The sequence below is a fragment of the Mastomys coucha genome, unplaced genomic scaffold (assembly GCF_008632895.1).
Source record: "Mastomys coucha isolate ucsf_1 unplaced genomic scaffold, UCSF_Mcou_1 pScaffold21, whole genome shotgun sequence".
In the NCBI taxonomy this organism is placed as follows: Eukaryota; Metazoa; Chordata; class Mammalia; order Rodentia; family Muridae; genus Mastomys; species Mastomys coucha.
The window spans coordinates 1,975,650-1,984,750 of NW_022196904.1; the positions used below are offsets into that span (position 1 = coordinate 1,975,650).

At 43.9% G+C, this 9,101-nt stretch overlaps 1 pseudogene; it reads right to left on the minus strand.

Moving 5' to 3' along the window:
- Window positions 1-2,834: 2,834 nt before the first annotated feature.
- LOC116101564 lies at window positions 2,835-4,964 on the minus strand (annotated as a pseudogene).
- Between the last annotated feature and the right edge of the window lie 4,137 nt (window positions 4,965-9,101).

The window sequence follows — 9,101 nt, forward strand, 5'->3', positions numbered from 1 at the left end:
GAAGCTGTACACAGGGCCAGCTGGGTACCAACAGGAGTGAAAGAGACTGGGCTGAGGCTTGCGGAGGGCATTCAATTGATTCCCACAGAAATAGGAGTGAGGGCAAATGATTGCAGGGTTCTTAGCAGCTGACAGTGTCCTGAGCCCCTCTGCCTGAGCTTGAGCCTGTCTTACCAGGTCTTAGTCCACTGACCCAGATAGACCCCTACTCTTCAGTGGACATGCCTCCTCCTAAAAAGGAAATGGTTTAAAGTATGTTCTGTTCATCTGATATGTGAAACAGTTGACGATCTTAAAGATTTATTTATTTCACTTATGAGTACACCGTAGCTGTCTTCAGACACACCAGAAGCAGACGTCAGATCTCATTACAAATGGTTGTAAGCCACCATGTGATTGCTGGAATTTGAACTCAGGATCTTTGGAAAAGCAGTCAGCTCTAACCAGTCCACTGAGCCATCTCTCCAGCCCTCTTCCTTTATATTTGTAGTCTCAGCATTCTGGTAGGCTGAGGCAGGTGAGTATTTAAGGCCAGACTGGTTTACATAGCAACTTGGAGGATACCCAGAGCTATAGAGACAGCCCTATCTCAGAAATAAAGCATTGTAAGTCTGTATCCGGATGAGTGGGTAAAGTAAGTACACGGTGTACTGAGTGGCTATTTCTTGCCCCTTTCAGCCAGTATTAACTTCCTGGAGCACTTGAGGTTCACGTGCAAAATGGTACCCATACTGTTTTTTGCCAGAATTTTGTCCCTGCTGCACAACTCAAGCCCAAGAGCTGCCTGGCGTTGGTCTCAACTGGATCACTGTTCTTCCCAGTCTGACTTGAACTATTTTCAAGTCAAGTTTGACTCATGCACCCCTTCTCCATCCCTACTGCTAGACCCTGGCTCAACTTAGTCCCTTGTGTTTTGAGCTGCTGCTGAGCATAGGGTTCTTGGCAGCAGTCCCACCCAGGTGACCTATCCATAGGAAAAGTGGTGTTTTTAACCTAACTTGGACTCATTTTTATTGGGGTATAAACAAGGTGAATTCGCTTTCTTTAAAAAAGCATGTGTGTGGGCTGGAGAGAAGGCTCAGCAGTTAAGCACTAGCTGATCTTCCAGAGTTCCTGAATTCATTTCTCAGCATTCAGTGGTGGATCACAACTATCTATAATGGGATCTGATGCCCTCTTCTGGCACACAGGTGTGTATGCAGGTTTATGACTCAAATAAATGAACCTTAAAAAGGTGGTATGTGCATACAAGTCAGAGGAGGATGGAGTCCTGATCTGTTCCTTTTAAGACTGAGTCTCGCTGGGCGGTGGTGGCGCACCTTTAATCCCAGCACTTGGGAGGCAGAGGCAGGCGGATTTCTGAGTTCAAGGCCAGCCTGATCTACAGAGTGAGCTCCAGGACAGCCAGGGCTATACTGAGTCTCATTCGACTTAGACTTGGAAGTCAACAACCCCCAACTTGTCTCTGTCCACCTTGGTGCTGGGATTACAGTACAGCTGTGTGGCAACAGCTGGCTTTGATTCATTATCCATGAATCAGTTTGCACATGGAGAGGTCAGAGAACAGTTTAGTGGTTTTATTCCTATACTTTTAGGTGGATTCTGGGGGTCCAACTCAGGTGGCCAGGCTTGCAAGGCAAGCTTTTGCTAAGCTATCTTGCTGGCCATGACTAAATTTGCAAACAATTTTTTGTTTTGTTTCTTTGAGGCAGGGTTTCTCTGTGTAGCTCTGCCTGTCTTGGAACTAGTTCTAGTGCTGGGATTAAAGGGATATTTATCTATTTTAATGAGACAGGTTCAGTGTATGTAGCCTTGGCTGTCCTGAAACCCACTGTGCAGGTCAGGCCGGCAGGGAACTGGGAGATCCTCCTGTCTCCTGGGATTAAAGGCATACACTGATACCACACTCAGCTATGTCTGGCTTTCTAATGTGGGTGCTGAGGATATGAACTCTGAACTTCATGCTGTTCCTTTCCTCATTGGCCTGTCTGTCTCTGTGTTGGGAATAAAGTTTGCACCATCACATAAAAATCAGTCTTTTCAGCTGGGCGGTGGTGGCTCACGCCTTTAATCCCAGCATTTGGGAGGCACAGGCAGACAGATTCCTGAGTTCTAGGCCAGTCTTTCCCACCATGCCTAATGTCCTGTAGGTTAACCACATGGCATACCTACATGTTTCCTTACATGGCTGAACAGGCTCAGCTGTAAGTCTTTGGGTATGTATGGGGGCAGGTTTTGTGCAACTAGAACTAGGGAAGGGGCCTACCTGCATTTCCTTGTTGATGTGTTGTTTACTAATTAGTTCAACAACAGCCTGCGCACTTAAATGAGAATACTCATGAGCACTTGGAGGGATGGCTTAGTAAAGACCATATGTTTCTGCAGAGGACTCAGTTCCTTTCCCAAGAACCAGTTGGGCTTCTGTAACTCCAGAGCATCATTGCCATTGGGCTCCATGGGCACCTGTTTTCACATGTACATTCTCACACAGATACACAAATATGTATGTACTTGTGTGTGTGTCTCTCTATATATACATATATATACATACATATATATATATATGAAACATGAGGGATCTAACCTTGTAACTTCTGTACTGCATCCTGGATCAACTAGTTTCTGGTGTGTAACAGGTGCTCAGTAAATACTTGTCACGGAATGAGCCTTTTCACAGACAGATCCTTTTCAATAGCATTTCTTCCTGTTTCTGTTAACTACACCACTGATTCCCAATGGAGTCACATAGGAAACAATTCCCAGCATCTGTGTACAATACATAAAATACCAGAGTTGCTTAATTCAGGCCTTAGGGTTGGGAGCCAGTTGGTAAGCAGAGAGTACTCACACAAGGGAGTTTCCTTCCCCAGAAGTCAAATTGATAAAATGATTATGCTCATTAATCAGGCAGACAGCTAAATTTACCAGCAGGTCATTCCAAGGCCTCAGATATCTCCAGTAGGTCAAGGGCTAGAGCTAATGGCAAGTCTTTTTGGCATGAGCAGTGTTTGAGTGAGTTGTTGGTGGTGTGTTGTTTATTTGGGGGGAGGTTGCAAGGGCAAAGGTTGGATATGAGGGGATGAGTGGGATTGGGCTACATGATGTGAAACAAGGAATCAATAAAAAGAAAAAAGAAGAGGTCACATTTTCATAGCCAAAACATAATAAACTTATAGCTACTAGTAAGGTAATGAGCTATGAAATTAATTCTTTCTAGTATTCTTTGAAAATGTACCCCCAGGCTATTAAAAGAAATTCCAACTCCATCTCACGGCATTGTTTAACTTGAAGTCTTCAGTCATCATCTATAGTTGGCTTAATGGTCACTCCTTATCTGACCCCAACCAATTAAACGCCAGTGTTTCTCAACTCTTCTGCTAAGGGCATTTTTTTTCTCCTACTTCTGTGTACACAGGATTGGTCAAAACAGTTTTGCCCAAGTCAGCCTTGACAGCACTAACTCTTCCTCCTGTTGACAGGGACCCTATGTTGACCATAAGCACTTCATTCTTCGACAGCTTTTGGACCTTCGCTGCTATCTTGTCTCCTTCAGTACCCATACCCAGAAGACGTCTAAGCAGGAAATAGGAAATTTCCAGTTCTGTGAATATTCCAGGTAAAGCTCCAACTGCACCAAGCACTTGTCCCACCATTCTGTCAGCTCGGCACAAAGTGAAGTCGATCTTTGTTCCAATTCCAATGAGACCACCTGGGGAGGATGCTGAAGATCATTATGTTCCGCAAAAAGTGACACAATTTTGGAAAAGATTGGTTTACACGTGAGTTTTCCTTCACTATCTTTGAAGACAATACTGGGTCTGACTTCTATCTCCTGGCTTACCTTTAACACTCCTTTTAGAATACTATCACCAGCTACACCTCCCTTAAGGTCATCAACTTCACAACCAGGTTTGTTGACATCAAATGACCTGATGACAATGAGATGGGGCTCTGAAGTAAAGTCTCTTGGAGGCACTGGTATTTTCTTCACTATGTATTCACAGACAACTTCAATATTGTACTTCAGCTGAGCAAAAATTGGAATAATTGGTGCCCCTTCTGCTACTGTTCCTGCACAAATGCGAGAATTTGCTCATATTGTTCCTTAGCCTGACTTCCTTTTTACCAGTTCAATCTTACTCTGTAAGATCAAAATATGCTTGAGTTTCATGATTTCTATGGCAGCCAGGTGTTCCAAAGTTTGGGGCTGAGGGCATGATTCATTACCAGCTATCAACAGAAGAGCTGCATCCATCACTGCTGTACCATTCAGCATCATAGCCATCAAAATATCATGGCCAGGACAGTCAACAAAGAAACAGTCAAATTAGCCTGAGTAATTTGAAGTTCCCTTTGGTCCCTGGAATGTCTGTGGGAAACTTATCAGGTGTACTGCTTCCTCATGATCTTGAACAACTTGGGTCATCAAGTTTATAAATGTTAGCGTTAGCATATCCAAACTTGATGGTAATGTTTCTTTCTAGCTCATTTTTGAATCTGACAGTGTGAACTCCAGAAATAGCCTTCACCACAGTGGATTTCCCATGAGCTACATGACCAATTGTACCAATATTAATTGTGGCTTGCCTGCTGATAACTTCATGTGAAAGTGATGTCAACGTGGTAACATCCAATGTGGCAAGATCCTGTCGGGAAAGATGTGGCTGCCCAAGAGTCACTCCAACCTCACCTCCAGCCATCTTGCACAGAGAGAAAAGGAAAATGCTTGGCAGCTGCCTGACATAACGTAGGTACCCCCTTGGGCCAAGTGAAGGAGAAGAGGCGGAAAAGCAGACTGGCGCAGACCTGATAAAAAGGATTGCAAATGCAGCACTGACCCAAACAGGCTATTATCCAAAATGGCAGTTATATAAAGATGACAAGCTGGGGCGATAGGTTTAGAGTAGGGGTGGGGTGAGAAGTACCGGGAGCCATGGGTGAGACAGATCCTGGGCCTATTTGAGACCTAACAATAGTGTGAGAACTTGAGAGAATTTATAAGGCTTGTGGGGATCTGAACTTAGATCCTCAGCCTTGTGTGGCAAGTACACTATCCTGTGAACTATCTCTCCAGGCTAAAAAAAATTTTTTTTTTTGTTTTTCGAGACAGGGTTTCTCTGTGTAGCCCTGGCTGTCCTGGAACTCACTCTGTAGGCCAGGCAGGCCTCGAACTCAGAAATCTGCCTGTCTCTGTCCCCCAAGTGCTGGTATTAAAGGCGTTCGCCACCACCACCCAGCTAAAAATGTTTAAAAGAGTTATTTTTACATATATGAGTGTGTTTTGCCTACATGCATATGTGCCATGTATGTGCTTGGTACCTGTGGTGGTCAGAAGGGTTCACATTCGATGGAACCAGAGTTAACAGACTACTATGAGCTACCACGTGGGTACTGGGAATTGAACCCAAGTTCTCTTAACCACTGAGCCATCATCCCAGCTCCTCCTTCTCCACCACATTTTTGCATTAAAAATAAGACTGAGAGACATGGTTTGGTGGCACATGCATTTAATCACATGAGATGAAGCAGGTTGATCTCTGAGTTGGAGGCCTTATCTACATAATGCATTCCAGGCCAGCCAGGGCTACATAGTGAAACCCTGTCTTAAAATGGGTGTTGGGGAGCATGGCTAGGTAGTTCATCTATCTGGTAGTAGGGGCTTTTGCTCTCCATGGCAATCTGAGTTCAATCCATGGAGCCCACAAGATTAAATATGGGAGCTGACTTTCTTAAGTTGTCCCCTGACCTACATATACACAATAACAAATATATCACCTGTCTTCTAAAATACCTTTAAAAATATTTAGTGTAGCCGGTGGTAGTGGCGCATGGCTTAAGCCATGCTGCTTTTCCTTTTTGTTGTTTTGATTTTACATGGTCTGGAAAAACTCTGAACATAAGCATGTAGAAACAGAAGAGGCAGGAAGGACTGGATAGATAGCTTAGTGGTTAAGAGAACTGGTTGTTGGGTTGGAGAGATGGCTCAGTGGGTAAGACCACCGACTACTACTCTAGAGGTCCTGAGTTCAATCCCCAGCAACCACATGGTGGCTCACTACCATCTGTAATGGGATCCAATGACCTCTTCTGGTGTGTCTGAAGACAGCTACAGTGTACTCATATAAATAAATCTTTGAAAAAAAAAAACCGGTTGTGGTGGCGCAGGCTAGTAGGATTTGCTGAAGGAGGCAGAGGCAGGAGGATCACAAGTTCAAGGCCAGCCTGGGCTACATATTTTTGGGCAGTGGTGGGGCACATCCTTTAATCCCAGCGCTTGGGAGGCAGAGGCAGGCGGATGGACTTCTGAGTTTGAGGCCAGCCTGGTCTACAGAGTGAGTTCAGGACAGACAGGACTACATGGAGAAACCCTGTCTCGAAAAACCAAAAACCAAAAAAAAAAAACAAAAAAAAAAACTGGTTGTTCTTCCAGAGGATCCAGGTTTGATCAGCCACATGGCATCTCACAACCACCCATTATTCCAGTAACATTTTTTTTGTTTGTTTTTTTGTTTTTTTGTTTTTCGAGACAGGGTTTCTCTGTATAGCTCTGGCTGTCCTGGAACTCGCTCTGTAGACCAGGCTGGCCTCGAACTCAGAAGGCGTGTGCCACCACCATCCGGCCACCAGTAACATTTTTAAAAGTGCAGAACTCTCTCCTGCTCTCCCTTCCTTCCTTCCTCCTTGAAACGATCTGTAACTTTTGCCATCCAGGCTACCCTTCAACTTGAGATCCTCTTGTCATCAATCTGACAAATTCTGGGATTATAGGTGTGTGCACCATTATGGTGATGTTTATACCTTTTAAGAGAACAATCAAGTTTCATGTATTGGCACATGCCTATAATCCCAGTATTTGGGAGGCCAAAGCAAAAATTACTGTCATAGTCTGAAGACGATTCAGACTATGTGTATGAGTGTCTCTCTCTATATATCTGTGCAATGTGTACATACCTGGTACCTATAGAGGTGAAAGGTCATTGGACACCCTGGAAGTGGAGCTAGAGATGGTTGTAAATTGCCATGTGAGTTCTGGGAATTGAACCTGACTCCTCTGGAAGAAAAACCAGTGTTCTTAAATGCTCTCTCCAGTCCCCAGATGTGACTTTTATGCCTTAGGTATATATGCTTAGAAAATCATTGCATATGCTTGGTGGTTGTGGCACACACCTTTAGTCCCAGCATTTTGGGATCAGAGGCAGGTGGATCTCTTAAGGCCAAACTAGTCTGCATAGTAATTTCCAGGACAACCAGGGTTACACAGAGAAACACACACACAAAAAAAAAAAACCCAAAAAAACAAAAAACTAAACCCAACCCCAAAACAACAAACCTCTCCATTTGTGTATATGCTTGTGTGCATGCCATGATACATATGTAGAGGTTAAAGGACAAATTACTGGAGTTAAGTTTTCTCCATCATATTGGGTCCCAGGGATACAACTCATAGTCAGGCTTGAAGACAAGCTGAACCAACTTGTTGGCTCAACATATGTATGTATGATTAATTTAAGTCTTTGAACTTCTGATCCTACTGCTTCCCCCTCTTGAGTGCTGGTATTACAGAAATGTAGCACTACACCCAGTTTCCTGCAGTATTGTGCCTGAACCTCTAGAACCTTTCAATAAGAGGCAAGCCCTCTGTCAGCATTGCATTTGTAGCTCTTCATTTCTTTTCAAGTATACTTTCTAAGTGTTTTTCTTGCAATTCTAACTGGAGATTGAATCCAGGGCTTTGAGAGTGTCATCCAAGTGTCTAACTACATGTCAATGACTTATTTTTTACAGAATCTCACCATATACCCACTGCTGGCCTGGAACTCAAGTGTATAGACCAGGCCTAAACTCAAGATATTTGCTTGCTAATGCTTCTTTGACACTGGGATTGAAAGTGTATGCCATTGAGTCTGCCTCTTTTCCTTGGTTTGAGACAGGATTTTGCTAAGTTGCCCTGTGGCAAAATCAAAAGGCTTGCTGGGCTTTATAGCCCAGGTCTGCCTTGAACTTAGATTTTCCTGTCCCAGTAGATGGGATCACAAGGTTGGTCCATTGGGCCCAGGCTTTTCAAGTTATTTTTTAAAGATAGGATCTCTCTCTCTATAGCCCTGCCTGTCCTCAAGCTCCATATATAGACGAGACTAGTCTTAGACTTGCTTCCACTTCCTGAATGCTAGAATGAAAAATGTGCACTATTACACTTTTGTTGTTTTATTTTTATGTACATGAATACACTGTAGCTGTCTTCAGACACCCACCAGAAGGCGGTGTTAGATCTCATTACAGATGGTTGTGAGCCACCATGTGGTTGCTGGGATTTGAACTCAGGACCTTCCAGAAGAGCAGTCAGTGCTCCTAACCACTGAACCCTCTCTCCAGCCCTTATTTTTCTAGACAGGGTTTCTGTATGGCCCTTTCCTGTCCTAAAACTCACTCTGTAGACCAGGATGGCCTGGAACTCAGACTATCTGCTTCCTTCTTCCCCAAGTGCTAGCATTAAAGGCATGCACCAGCACCCAGCAAGCCATTTTTTTTTTGTTTTTGAGGCAGGGTCTCTCTGTGTAGCCCTGGCTGTCCTAGAACTCACTCTGTAGAACAGGATGGCCTCTAATTCAGAAACCCTTCTGTCTCTGCCTTCCAAGTGCTGGGATTAACAGCATGCGCCACCACTGCTGGGCCCAGCACTTTTTTTTTACTTGCTCCACTATTTAATACATCCCTTCCCTTAAAATAACTTTAAATAGCATGTAGTTGGGAGCACAACTCATGGAAGTTGGTCTTTCCTTTGAATATGTGGGTTCAATCAGGTCTTCAGAGCCTTTACCCATGAGTCATATCCTCCTCCCCTTCTTGAAGCTTTGTGTCAAATCCTCTAGAGCTGGAGTTTTAGGTAGTTGTTATGCTAGGAACCTAATACCTCTGAAAAGAGCCCCATATACTCTATTACACTTGAGCTATCTCTTCATACACACACACAACCTTAATGCCAAAATTGGTTCAAATAACCTAAGGACATTAACAGAAAGCATATAGTGCCCTCTGGTGCACAGACCCAGAATCTCTTCCACTTAGGTTATAACAGAACTCAAGACTGACAGGTTATCACT